We start from the raw sequence: 13,759 nt of genomic DNA, 5'->3' as shown, positions 1-13,759 counted from the left end.
TCAGGGGAGAGCCTTGACTTCAGTCAGCAGCTGTGGTCATGCTCAGGTGCCATTGATTCCAGCACGATACCGACTCTGCAGCAACAGAGAGAGAGAGAGAGAGAGAGAGAGAGAGAGAGAGAGAGAGAGAGAGAAGGCTGGCTTCGGGAACGCAATGACCTTCAGTAGAAAGTGTCTGCCAGCTGAACGTTCTGTGTCAAGCTTCAAGAAAGTCAAGCTTGTGCTTGCTCCGGCAGGATATACTAAAAGGGGAACCTCACAGAGATTAGCAGGGGCCCTGCACAAACATGACATACAAATTTGTAATTATTTCATAGATAAAAGTGTCTGTCAAACTTAACATCACGGAGGAATCTGGTTGTTTTCGAGGATGAAGAATCAGAATAACTCAATAGCAGCTAATAGCAAAGCGACTTCCTCTAACACCAAGATGCTATAGCTTTTGTGTGTGGCCTGTAATGGGGCTGGGGAGATGGGTTAGGTGGTAAAGTCCTTTCCGTGCAGGCATGGGGACCTGAATTCCCTCTCCAGAGCCATGTTAAAAAGCAGGGTGTGGTGGTGCATGCTCACAATCCCTGTGCGGGGAGGCAGACACAGGAAGACCCCTGGGCTTTTCCAGCCAGCCCGGTCTAATGGTGAAACTCTGGGTGGGAGATTCCAACTCTGAAAGCAAGAGTGTGGGCCTCTCGGCGCCAGGGAGCAGAGGCAGGTAGACCTCTGAGCTTAAGATCAGCCTGAGCTTTGTAGTGAGTTCCAGGCCAGGCCAAGCAGGCCCACATAGTGGGACTTTGACTCAAAAAAGAAGAAAAGCAAGGGGGGACAGAGCCTGTGCAATGGCACCCAGAGTTGGTCTCCACGTGTACATACATACTCACAGATACACGTAAACCCTGCTGTATAAACATGCCTCCCCCACCCCCAATGGAAGACTAGCACCCAAGCCTCTCCTGTGAGCACTGAAGGCAGGGGTGAGGTGAGCGAAGCTGCTCCACGCCGTCTTCCTGCATCAGCACAGGGCCAGGCAGGGCAGCTGATTACGGCGGCTAAGAACATACGGTTTTAGCTGGAGATCCCCGAGCCTCAGAGTGCTCTCCTCTTCCCTTTGGCTGCATGACTGTCTCTAATGCTTTGGAATATAGCGTGAGCAGTACTTGCAGGGCCAGTTGTGAGGCGGTCGATCTATCTGCTAACTGTAGAGCAGGGACAACATATGTACTGTAACCACTAGTCCCAAGCGGGTGCCTGACCCCATTTAGGTGGCCCATAAACGGACATGAAATAGCACTGACATGCAGAGGTGGCTTCACCCAGGTGCTTATCTTCAGGCCAAAAAATATAAAACATGACAGTAATAGTTTTCTGTGCCCCCCTCCTACCCAAGACAGAGGGTTTCTCTGTAGCTTTGGAGCCTGTCCTGAAACTACCTCTTGTAGACCAGGCTGGCCTCGAACTCACAGAGATCCTCCTGCCTCTGCCTCTCAAGTGCTGGGATTAAAGGTGTGCACCACCACCATCCCAGCATAGTTTTCTGTTTAAAGAAGTTGAGTAAACTCTTTGGGGGAAAAATAGGGGCAATGAGAAAGTGTGATCTCCCAAATTTAAATCCTCCATATGCTGGCATTTCAGGATCCCCTGAACCATGGCCAGGTTCCCACTGTTGACCTCAAGGCAAAGTCTGTTGATGACAAATCCTTCCCTCCAGACAGAACTCCTCATTAAACATCTCATTTCCTTGTTTCAAAGAAATTGTGAACAAATCGGCAAGAATCATCAACAAAGCCTTTAGCGCGAAAGGCGAGGGCTGAGATGAACAAACAGAAAATCGACGTTATTCAGGGACATAAGGGAAGAATGGCCTCTTTCTAATGAGCATTGTCAGAGAGATCCACAGAGGCAGGGCATCTAGAAGCAAGGGAAACAAAAGAACAAGAATGCCTGGAAAGGAAAACATTTAATTAAAAATTTTTAGGGAAAAGGAGAAAAAACCTCTTAGGACATAAATTTTGAAGATGCAAAGGAGAAAATGGAAAGGGTTTAGGACTGATGAAGTCAGTCCTGACCAACGGTAGCTCCAGAGGGTCCCACGGATGGGGTGGGCGAGCCTGAGTGAGGCCCAGGGCTTTAGGCGCCGAGCCATTGCTCCGCCCCCCTTTCTTATCTGCCGTTACTGAGCTAGGGTGCTGATGTGCCCTGACTTCTCTCAGCGTTCCTCTGCAGACCAACACCGGAGTGTTTGCTGGCTCCGTGTTGGTCGTGTTCTGCTTCGCTTTCTACAAAGCTGCAGTGGCCAGTGTCGCGGGGATTTCCCTGTGCTGTTGCTTGCGCCCCTTTCAGGAGTGTACCCTGGCTGTGAGGAGAAGATAGTGTAAGACTCAGCGGGGATAAGCTTAATAGGATCAGACCACCCGAAGGACGTTCTTAACTTCCTGTCAGGGTAGGAATCAGTTTAATGGGGACCTGAGTCTCAGTAGTTTACCCTGAGGCAATACCTGGTTGCAGAAAGGGCCACAAACTGAGATTACTCGACCACCACCCAGGAACAGACCATCCAAAAGAAATCCCTAACGTTCCAACTATTGTAGATAGGGTCACCTGCCAGCACACACTCACCAGCTCGCTCCTAGACAAATGCCAGCCAATCAGGGGTCCTGAATCTTAGAAATCCCTCACCCCCATCTTTTCTACTATAAAAACACAACTCTAACTGAGCTTGTGAGTCTCTGATTATTCCAATATATTGGACTCACAGAGAAACCAAGTTTGCGGACTTGTATAAAATAAAGGCTCTTTGCTTTTACATATGGGACTTGGTCTTCTTGTTGGTTTTGGGGGGACGTGGATCTGGGCATACAGATAGTTGCAAATGTGGAGCGAAATGATACCTTTCCCCTTCCCTCCCATAACCCACTAAATAAACTATACCCATCTTCTCTGCATGACATCTATCCATCTCACCCACAGTGGCTCCTCGTGGGACCGGCTGCCCCGCAGACCCACCGAGATCTCTCACCTGCCACCTCCCTCCCGCCTGGGACCCACAGAGGCCTTGGGTGGTGGGACCTGGCTGCCCCCCATTGGCCCACTGATGCCCCTCGGGGAACGGCACCATTTTATCTAAACCATTACAGAGGAGGGTGTCAAGAACTCTGGGTCTGGAGTTACACATAACAGCCATTAGATACCATGTAGGTGATGGGAATTGAACCTGGGTCCTCTCTGGAAGAGCAACCAGTGCTCTTAACCACTGAGCCTTGTCTCCCGCCCCACTCCCCCACCAGAGGTTAATCCTTATGACAAGATGTAGTGGGCGATTTTTGCTGCCTTTACTATACTTTCCCAGTTTCTTACAATGCGCATCACTATGGTTTGGATATGTTCTCCCATTCATGTTCTAACTTGACTCCCATGCTAGTGCCTATAAGGAGTGGGGTTCTCGGGAAGTGACGGTTAGAAGGGCAGAGGGCAGAAAGGAACTAGTTGAGACTGTTTCTGACCTGCTAGTCTGGTGCCAGGTGAGGACACTAGCAAGGTGCCATCTTGAGGAGACAGAGTCCTTGCCAGGCATCCACTCTGCTGGTAGCTTCATCCTGTACAACAAGCTTCCAATACTGAGAAGCAAATTTCTATTATTCACGAATTACTGGGCATTAGGTACTTTGCTACAGAAATAAAAACAAGGATTAAAATAGATACACATCCCTTCCTTCCTTTGAGATAGGGTCCCCTGTAACCTAGCCTGACCTTGAACCCTCTTTACAGCGGATGACTGGACTGACTCTCCTCCTCCCAAGTGCTATGATTGCAGGCATGGACCACCATGTTTTAAGCAGTACTCAAGATCAAATACAGGAATTCTTACGTTAGGCAAGCACTCTACCAACATCCCAGTCTTGCTATTTAGCCCCAGCTGGCCTTGAATTCATATTCCTTCTGATTCAGCTTTCTGAGATGCTGACATTAAAGGCTTACTGTTTCAAACCGTTTTCTATGGCATTTTAATGTATGCATCATTGTATATTGCTGATATTTGCCCACCGCTGTCCTCCCTCACCCTTAACTCTCTCCTCTCAGTAGTTCCTCCACCCAAAACCACCAATCCACTTTCAAGATATGTCTTCTTTCTCCCCTTTGAGACATGTTCTCACTATATAGTCCTGGCTGTCCTGGAACTTGCTCTGTAGACCAGGCTGGCCTCGAACTCACAGAGAAACCCAGTCTCAATAATAAATAAATAAATAAAAAACAAAGAAAAAAGTTTTTTAAATGTATTTTTGTGTTTGGGTGTCTTCCTATATGTATGTCTGTGCCCCACAGGCATGCCCAGTGCCCTGGAGCACGAGATCCCCTGCAACTGGAGTTACAGATGGTTATGAGCTGCTAGGTGTTCCCTGGGAACGGAACCCAGATTCTCTACAAGAGCAACCAGTGCTCTTAACCACTGAGTCATTTCTCCAGCCCCAATGCTGTCTATTTTCCAAAAAACAAATTGTAGTTTTATTTTTCAATTGTTTTTATTGAGCTTTTCTTCCTCCCTCTTCCCCTTCTGCCCTCTCCCATGATCCCCATGCTCCCAATTTACTCAGGAGATCTTGTCTTTTTCTACTTCCCATCTAGATTAGATCGTGTGTGTGTGTGTGTGTGTGTGTGTGTGTGCATGTAATTGTGCAGGTGCTCTCGGAGGTTAGAAGACAGTGCTGGAACTCCTGGAGGCAGAGTTCAGGCAGATGTGAGCCACCCAATGCGGGTGGTGGGACCCCAGCTGTGCTCCTCTGGAAGAGCAGTATATGCTCTCAACCAGTGGGCCATCTCTCCAGCCTTATAATCTTAAGTTTTGAGATTCAGTATGGCTTGCATTATTTATATATGATGAAGTAGTGAGATTAGGAGTTAGGTTTACAATAATCATGAAACTGGTTATTTCTGACCCGATTTCTTTTGGTTCTTCTTATTTGCTCTAAATGGGACCTGACCTATTTTGAGCTGTTTTTGGCTGGCCCAGCACACCCTCTTTCCTTCCCCTTTGTAATCTAGGTGACATGCTGAGTGGACCAGAATACCACTTGTTGCAGCAAAACAGAATGTTCCCAGTTCCTTGTAGGTCTCGCTAGTTCAGAGACTTCCCCTTGTTTGCTGCGGACACTAAGGTGCATACTTGGCAGGAATCCGGCATCAAACACCCTTCTATTTTTTTAAAATGACATTTTATGTGCACATATGTTCATACCCGAGCCATGGCACATAAGTGAAGGCCACAGAACAACCCGTGGAGCTGGTTCTTTCCCTTCACCGTGTGGGTCTTGAGGTTCACACTCAGGTCAGCAGGCAAGTACCTTTACCCACTGAGCCATCTGACTGGCCCCGTCCTCTACCTTTTAACGGGATGGATCCTAGTGTGCACGGGGCTGGCCGTGGCTGAAGTACTTGCCTTCTCAGGAGTGAGAAGAGGCCGCGCCATCTTGTCCAGTGCTCTCCACTCCTCAGAGATCCACAACAGACCTTGGAGATTGAGCAGACTGGAGTAGATGCAGTCAGAGAAGGAACCGTGACATCGGTAACCTGACTAACAGAAGAGACATACATGGGGCAAGTGCTCCATTTTTTTCTTCCACAGGAAATTACCTCCAGCTACAATCTGGGAAAGTGACAGTCAAGAGGTGGGAACTGCAGGGCTGGCTAGAAGAGACTGACAGGATGTGTTTAGTGGCGCTAGTGGCATTGGGTGTAGGGCAGGGGAACCCAATCACAGAGGTACCTGAACTCATAGGGCTCTCAAACAGGGAGCTGGGGCTTTAAGCCTTTTGAGTATCTTCCATCCCAAGCTGGAGTTACTATTAGGTCTGTTTGATCATCATATATGTGTGTGTATATAAATGTGTGTGTAGATATATACACACACACATATATATAAACATCTATCTATCTATATAGATAGATAGATATATGTTTATATGTATATTTTATGCCAGCACTGGGTTTCCTTGGTCTTGCTTTGTCATCTGTGAGTGGATTTTCAGCCATTTCCCGTGAGAAATGACTAAATGTGACCTGTGAGCGGCAGGTTACCCAGCTCGGGAAGCAGCTTCCACACCGGACGTTTCCTGGCTGTCCACTCTGTGACAGGCACTGAGTCAAGCCTCTCACATCCTCCTCTCCCCTTCTGGTGCTGTTGCGAATAGGCTTGACTCAATGTTTTGATGTTAGGGGGGTGTGAACATGCTTCACACTCCGCAGAAACTGTACTGAGTTTTGGCTTTGGATCTGTTCCCTGGCCAGGAAAGCGCAATTTGATATGGAATGGCGACATCTAGGCAGCCACCCCAGCATGAGGGAAACGCCATGCTTTAGTCAACACTGTTGCTGGGCCGGGCTGAATTAGAGCTCTTTTCAAATTGTGACAAACTTGTCAGGATGCAACTTCTTGGTGTAGCCCTGGAACACTTGTCTCCTTTCTTTTTTTTCTCGTTGGCTTTGGTTTGGTTTTTCTCTGTTTATAGTCTTGGCTGTCCTGGAACTCACTCTGCAGACCAGGCTGACCTCGAACTCAGAGATCCACTCACTTCTGCCTCCCTAACGCTGGACCAAAGGTGTGACCTTTCTTTAATCAGCCAAGGAAGACTTGCTAAGCTGTCAAGGTTCGCACTGTCAGCGTGGGTTCCCGCTTGAGTTCCCAGGGACGTGGGGTCGTGGAAGTGCCACTGAGTTGCTCCAGGAAAGCCTTGAGCTGTCCACAACCGTAAAAGCCCCCATCAACCGACACTTAGTAGTCTAGCTGACGATGAACAACCGACACTTAGTAGTCTAGTTGATGATGAACAACCGACACCTAGTAGTCTAGTGGACGATGAACAACCGTCTAGTTGGTGATGAACAAGCTCAGCTGTGTTGAGCTACGTGATCAGCTACGTGGCCTGAGAGGGTGGCCAGTTCCAGGACAGGGTCTCACGATGTCGCTCTGGCTGTCCTGGAACTCACAGATAACCAATTTCTCTGCTTAGTGAGTGCTAGGGTTAAATTGTGCACCACCATGCCCAGCTTCTGAGATGAATACCTTTAAGCCAACTTGATAGTTATTTTCCTCTCTTCCCAACCCTCAACAAACAAACAAACTTGGAGGATCCTTGAGCCGGATGGGACCAAGAGGCTACTGTGTGACAGAGACAAACATTTGGGGGCAATGTGAAATGGTGCAGAAGCAGGAGGGGACAAGCGATGCTGCAGAGCCACGTGGGGAGGGGCCATTCCCTAGAAGTCAAGTGCCTGTCCGGTTCTGGCTTTCTGATCTCAGCGGGATGCAGATATGTTAGAGCAGGGCCTTGACCATGTGCAGTCTTTGGTTGAGAGCACACAGCAAAGCCTTCTGCAGGTCAGGTTTGAACCAGTTATAAAACGAAGAGGATATTAGAAACTAACTTTATTAATGTCCCTGTGGTGGCATAAGAATGATCCTCACAGGTGTATGTAGTTGAATGCTTGGTTGCCAGGGAGTGGACCTAACTATGAAAATGATTGGGAGGTGTGGCCTTGTTGGAGGAGGTGTGCCACTCAGGGTGGACTTTGAGATCTCAAAAGCCCATGCTAGGCCCAGTTCTCTCTCAGCTGGCAGACGTACCGGCATGTAGCTCATGGCACAATGACTGTTGCCATGCTTCTGCAGTGATAACCAATTAAACCTCTCAAACTGTAAGCAAGCCCCCAACTACATGCTTTCGTTGTCTTGGTCATGGTGTCTCTTCACAGCAGCAGGACAGTAACCAAGACACTCTCCAGAGAGCAAAGGTAACCTTTGATCAGCCTCCACCTAACCGCTTCCCTCAGGCTGGAGCATCTCCATCTTGTGTGACTGGCAGCAGTGCTATGGGAAACATTCGGTACAGACATCCATCTGTTTGTTTGGAGCCCGTGAAACACTGGCTGTGATGTCCCGGCTTCTTTTCTGGCGTACACGATACCCTAACCTTGATCAACACCTGTGCTTTCCCTCAGGAGGATCCAGCCGAAACTGACTGAAAGGAGCCATTTGAACTATTATTTCATGTGACCCTGAGGGCAGGGAATGCAGACCAGTGGTGGAGCGCACGCTTGGCCTGTGTGAAGCCTGCGGTTCAATTCCACGTACTCCCACTTCTGAAGGTTGAGGCAGGAGTTTGACATGGGCGCGGGAATTCAGGGCTACCTGGGCACTATAGCAAGACGGTCTCAAAGAGCAAACAAAACTATCACGGTTTTCTTTGCTGTCCCTGCCCCGTCGACTCCCTGGCGCCCATTGGCAACACAAGCATGTGCAACTCGAACTCACACGTAGGAGTGTTTCATTTCAACTTATTAAGCTTGCGAGCTAAGGCTTGCTTGACTTTCCGATGGATCTGTGTAGGTGGTTTAACAGAATGTGATCGCAGAGCTGGCTGTTTGACGCTGTTAAGGTTCCACCTGCCAATGCTGTCTGAGAGTGTTGAAGCTTTCCTTTCGAACAGGATAGAAAAGCCAGCTCTCCTTCTCTCCCTCCCTTCCTCCCTCCTCCCTCCATGGCTACACTGGAACAGAATACACCTCTTGTAGCCACTCTGCAACCTTTTTCTCCGTGAACAGCCATTACACTTTCTGTCAGTGGAGACGTCTTTGCTGCTAAAACCAACTGCGTGCAGCAGAGATGTATTGGCCCCACTGTCTCAGGTTCCACAAGACAGAAACAGGAGTGGGAACACTGAGGGCTGGCAATAGTCAAAAGCTTTGACTTGAGTTCGAGCCTTAGTCTTCCAGCTCCACGACCAACACACGCTGCCTTTGACAGCCCTATTCCAACCTTTTGAAACGGATCTCATTATGGTAGCCCTGGCTAGCCTGAAACATGCTATGTAGACCAGGCTGGCATCCAAATCAGAGATCCACTTGTTTCTGCATCCAGAGTATGGTGGTTAGAGGCATGCATCATCAGGCAAGACATTATTTTACTGTCTGTTGCTTAGATACAGCCTTTTCCCTTATCCCACACTCCACTGTCTGGGTGTTCTCAGCCTCTCTCTAAGTCTACTCTGGTGTCCGTGTTCTCGGTCTCTCTACTCCAGTGTCCGTGTCCTCAGTCTCTGTCTACTCCAGTGTCCGTGTCCTCAGTCTCTGTCTACTCCAGTGTCCCTGTCCCCGGTCTCTACTCCAGTGTCCCTGTCCCCGGTCTCTACTCCAGTGTCCTCAGTCTCTACTCCAGTGTCCGTGTCCTCGGTCTCTACTCCAGTGTCCCTGTCCTCGGTCTCTACTCCAGTGTCCCTGTCCTCGGTCTTTACTCCAGTGTTCGTGTCCTCGGTCTCTGTCTACTCCAGTGTCCGTGTCCTCGGTCTCTGTCTACTCCAGTGTCCGTGTCCCCGGTCTCTACTCCAGTGTCCCTGTCCTCGGTCTCTACTCCAGTGTCCCTGTCCTCGGTCTTTACTCCAGTGTCCGTGTCCTCGGTCTCTGTCTACTCCAGTGTCCGTGTCCCTGGTCTCTACTCCAGTGTCCCTGTCCCCGGTCTCTACTCCAGTGTCCGTGTCCCCGGTCTCTACTCCAGTGTCCGTGTCCCCGGTCTCTACTCCAGTGTCCGTGTCCTCGGTCTCTACTCCAGTGTCCGTGTCCTCGGTCTCTACTCCAGTGTCCGTGTCCTCGGTCTCTGTCTACTCCAGTGTCTGTGTCCTCGGTCTCTACTCCAGTGTCCGTGTCCTCAGTCTCTACTCCAGTGTCCTCAGTCTCTACTCCAGTGTCCGTGTCCCCGGTCTCTACTCCAGTGTCCGTGTCCCCGGTCTCTACTCCAGTGTGCGTGTCCCCGGTCTCTACTCCAGTGTCCGTGTCCTCGGTCTCTACTCCAGTGTCCTCGGTCTCTACTCCAGTGTCCGTGTCCTCAGTCTCTACTCCAGTGTCCTCAGTCTCTACTCCAGTGTCCGTGTTCCTCAGTCTCTACTCCAGTGTCCGTGTCCCCGGTCTCTACTCCAGTGTCCGTGTCCTCGGTCTCTACTCCAGTGTCCGTGTCCCCGGTCTCTACTCCAGTGTCCCTGTCCTCAGTCTCTACTCCAGTGTCCCTGTCCTCGGTCTCTGTCTACTCCAGTGTCCATGTCCTTGGTCTCTCTACTTCAGTGTCCATGTCCTCAGTTTCTATTCCAGTTGCTTCCTGTTTTCTTGGGATTATTTTTCTCAAATACCTGGCAAATCAAGGCAGAGCTGGGTTTCTCCTGGTTTGACCAAAGTGGCACATAAATGCTCCACTCTACTGCGGGCCTTTTGTGGCTGTTCTTTAAATGGAATTAAAACTATGCCCAGGCACGGTCTTCCCTTTGGAAAGGGTGGAATTTATCAATATTAATCCTAGGAAAATATACCAGGGCAACAGGCAAACCAGTGCAGAGTGGGAACATAGAGACTCCATCTGTTGGGTCCTGGTTTGTGTGAAGCTCAAAACACACATGTGAAACTTCCTGAAAGTCCAGTGAATCATGTCTATCCTCTTCCCCAATACTCAGTCCTCTGGAGGGTCTTGCTTGATGGCAGGATTTGAGGTATCTTCTTGCTGTAAGTCCAGGTAGGGAGAAATGGAACCTCATGCATTTCTTGGACTAGCCTTAATCTAACTTTTAGAGGCACAGTCTCCCTTTGAATTTGGAGACACACACACATGCACACAAACACACAATAAATACAGTTTCAAGGCACAGACTCTGATGTGGGATTCTCCTCTGTATGCTGTGAATACCATTGATTGATAAAGAAACTGGGTTGGCCTGATGGGGTAGAGTAGAGCTAGGCGGGGAAACTAAACTGAATGCTGGGAGAAAGAAGGCAGAGTCAGAGAGAGGCCATGTAACCCCGCCAGACACGGACACCAGAACTTTACCTGGTAAGCCACAGCCTTGTGGTGACACAGATTACTAGAAATGGTTTAAATTAAGATATAATAGTTAGCCTATAAGAAGCTAGAGCCAATGGGCCAAGCAGTGTTTTAAATAATACAGTTTCTGTGGGATTATTTTGGTCTGAGCTGCAGGGCGGCCTGGGAACAAGCAGTCTCCTACAAGACTCAGCGAGAGTGGCACCATTTTGCTCTCTGTTCCTGTCTCCCCCACAGGTAGTACTAGAAGTTAGGTATGTTTCCCTTGGCATTTTCTTATGTGTTCACAAACATCTACGCTCACATCATAAAAATAGCTAGTTTTATTTTTATTACCATAACCAGCATCTTACAAAAAGTGTTTTTAAAAAAAGTGTATCCTGCTTACATTATGCAGAATTTCAATCACCCACAATTTAAATTTGTTAAATTTTCCTATTTTATTTTACATGTATGAGTGTTTTGCCTTTTTCCTTACATGTGTGTCTGGTAGTCAGAAGGCATCACATCCAGTCCTCTGGAATTGGGGTTATGGTTAGGTGTTATGAACCAAACCTGGATCCTCTGTAAGAGCAACAAGTGCTCCTAACCTTTGAGCCATCTCTCTAGCCCTTAACATTGTTCTATTTAAATACAGGAAATTCTGTCAGTTCACAACAATATACCACATTCTTTAGACCGCTACAGACAGTCCATTACATAGACCACTTTTAACCTTTCATGTTAATGGACATTTGTTCCAGTTTTCACTTGATTTAATTTTGAAAGTCAGTTGGTGTGGGACAATATTTTAAATAAATGCTATTGGTCAGTAGCCAGGCAGGAAGTATAGGTGGGACAATCAGACAGGAAGGAGAGGTGGGTCAATGAGAACAGGAGAATTCTGGGAAGAAGGAAGCAGATTCTGCAATCCTGTCCCAGCCACAGAAGCAGAAAGATGCAATTGCCCTGCCAAATAAGGTATCGAGCCACGTGGCTAACACAGATAAGAATAATGGTAATGTAAGTTGTAAGAGTTAATAAACCTGAGATACTAGGCCAATCAGTTTATAAATAATGTAGACTAATGTAGACCTCTGTGTGATTTCTTTGGGACTTAATGACTGTGGGAACTGGGCAGGACAGAAAACTCAGTCAACAGTCAGTTTGACCAGGGCCTTGTGGTACAGGCCTACACCCCTAGCTAGCCAGGAAGCTGCGATGAGATGACCCAAAGCTCCAGGCCTGTCTGGGATACTGAGTGCACCGTGGAGAACACGACTAATGTGCACAGGCCGGGCTAACTCCCTAGTCTCTCTCACGCACATGAAATAAAGTAGGTCAAAACCATGTTTTCCCCTCCCTTTAGCCTCAGTTTACCCTCTGTGGGGATTACAGGCATATGTCATTACAGCTGACAAGGCTTATCTGTAATAAGGCACCTTTTAAACACACAGATCAAACTTTTATACACATCATATAATCACAAAGGCAATGAGCATTTTCATTGCCCAAAGTTCCTTGTCTTCCCAGTAAGCCCCCAGGGTACTCCATAGAAATACTGGCCTACTTTTTCCCCTCCTATTCTGCTCTTGCAGATGATAGATGGAAGCACACAGTGGGTGGTCACATCAAATGTAGCAGAGACCCCTCCAGTTGCAGGAGTCCTTCATCTTCACTCTGGGAAGAGACCCACTGCCTGACTATTCCGCAGTCTGATCTACTGTCTGGTGCATATCTGAGTGGCTTCCAGGGTTTGGTGATTGAAGTTAAACCTACAGGTTTCTAAACACATGCATCTTCACTTCCTAGTAGCAGGACTTCAGGGTTGCCATGTTCATCTGTTAGAAGCTTGCAAATTCTTTTCAAGAGCCGCATCATCCTGCAGGACCAGGGACAGTGTCTTGAGTTCTGGCCACTCTCTTTGTTCACTAGCACCCGAATACTGCCGGGGTTCCACAGGGAGGTTTTTACCTATCCAGCAGGCTTGTGGCATGTTTTCGGAGGAGATGGGGATGTCTTAATTTTGTCTCTCGAGTTACCACTGATTGTTGGGCAGCTTTTCATGTGCTGCTGACCCAACCCTTCAAGAAACGCATGCTTACCTCTATTGCCCATTTTAAACCATGTAGTTTGTTACTGAATCTGAACGGTCCTTTTGTAGTTTTTTGATGCCAATGTTTTTGTATGACGAACATACTGGTAAAACACACAACCGAAAGGGCCCCCCTTTAGCATCACTGTGCAAAGAGCAGTACTGATTTTTGAAATTCAGGCCACAGTGCTGTCTCTTTGGAGGTCCACACCTGAGTGAGGGCTTACTGATGTCCTGGGGATGGTATCACTGGTGGTCTAGAACCTGTATGGTCTGCTGCCGTTCCGTTTGTGTGTCCTCCTGGAACTCACCTTCGCTCTTCCCAGCCGGTTAACAGCAAGGGGAGGAAGGGCTCTGCTCCTGTTTCCCAGATGCTGTGTTCCTGACTCTGCTCCCTCCGGGGCTGTGCTGTCTCTGGGAAGTTCTCCTACCCCAGAGCACTCATGGAGGTCAAGTCAGGCTTCTGGACATCCCACTGACTGCATGGCTGGCAGAGCAGCTAACAGGCTGAGGCTGGTACAGAACATCTGAAATGGTAGCCAGAGATGAGACGGGAGAGGCCCTCCTGTCCAGTGTAATTTCCAACTCTGTCTTCTATTTGTGAGCTCATGGCAATACCAACATCTGCAAAAGCAGACTGAGCTGGGGAGGGCAGCCTCGTGTTTCAGGGAAGTAGCATAGAGCAAAACCAACACGTTCTGTGGAAGGCACACACTCTAAAACCTACCCGGCACACGAAGTTCTTCAGTTACCATGCCACCACCACGGGTTTCTGGACTACCCAGAGGTGGGCGGAGTGCAAGTCTGCATGGATGTAAACAATGGATACAGGCATGAAGGTT

The 13,759-nt window shown here is 48.5% G+C and overlaps 1 pseudogene; it reads left to right on the top strand.

The window, feature by feature from the left end:
- Nucleotides 1-223: 223 nt before the first annotated feature.
- Nucleotides 224-322, top strand: LOC130885393 (U6 spliceosomal RNA; annotated as a pseudogene).
- Nucleotides 323-13,759: the final 13,437 nt, after the last annotated feature.

The sequence above is a fragment of the Chionomys nivalis genome, chromosome 12 (assembly GCF_950005125.1).
Source record: "Chionomys nivalis chromosome 12, mChiNiv1.1, whole genome shotgun sequence".
In the NCBI taxonomy this organism is placed as follows: Eukaryota; Metazoa; Chordata; class Mammalia; order Rodentia; family Cricetidae; genus Chionomys; species Chionomys nivalis.
This window is presented reverse-complemented; position numbering and strand designations above follow the sequence as displayed.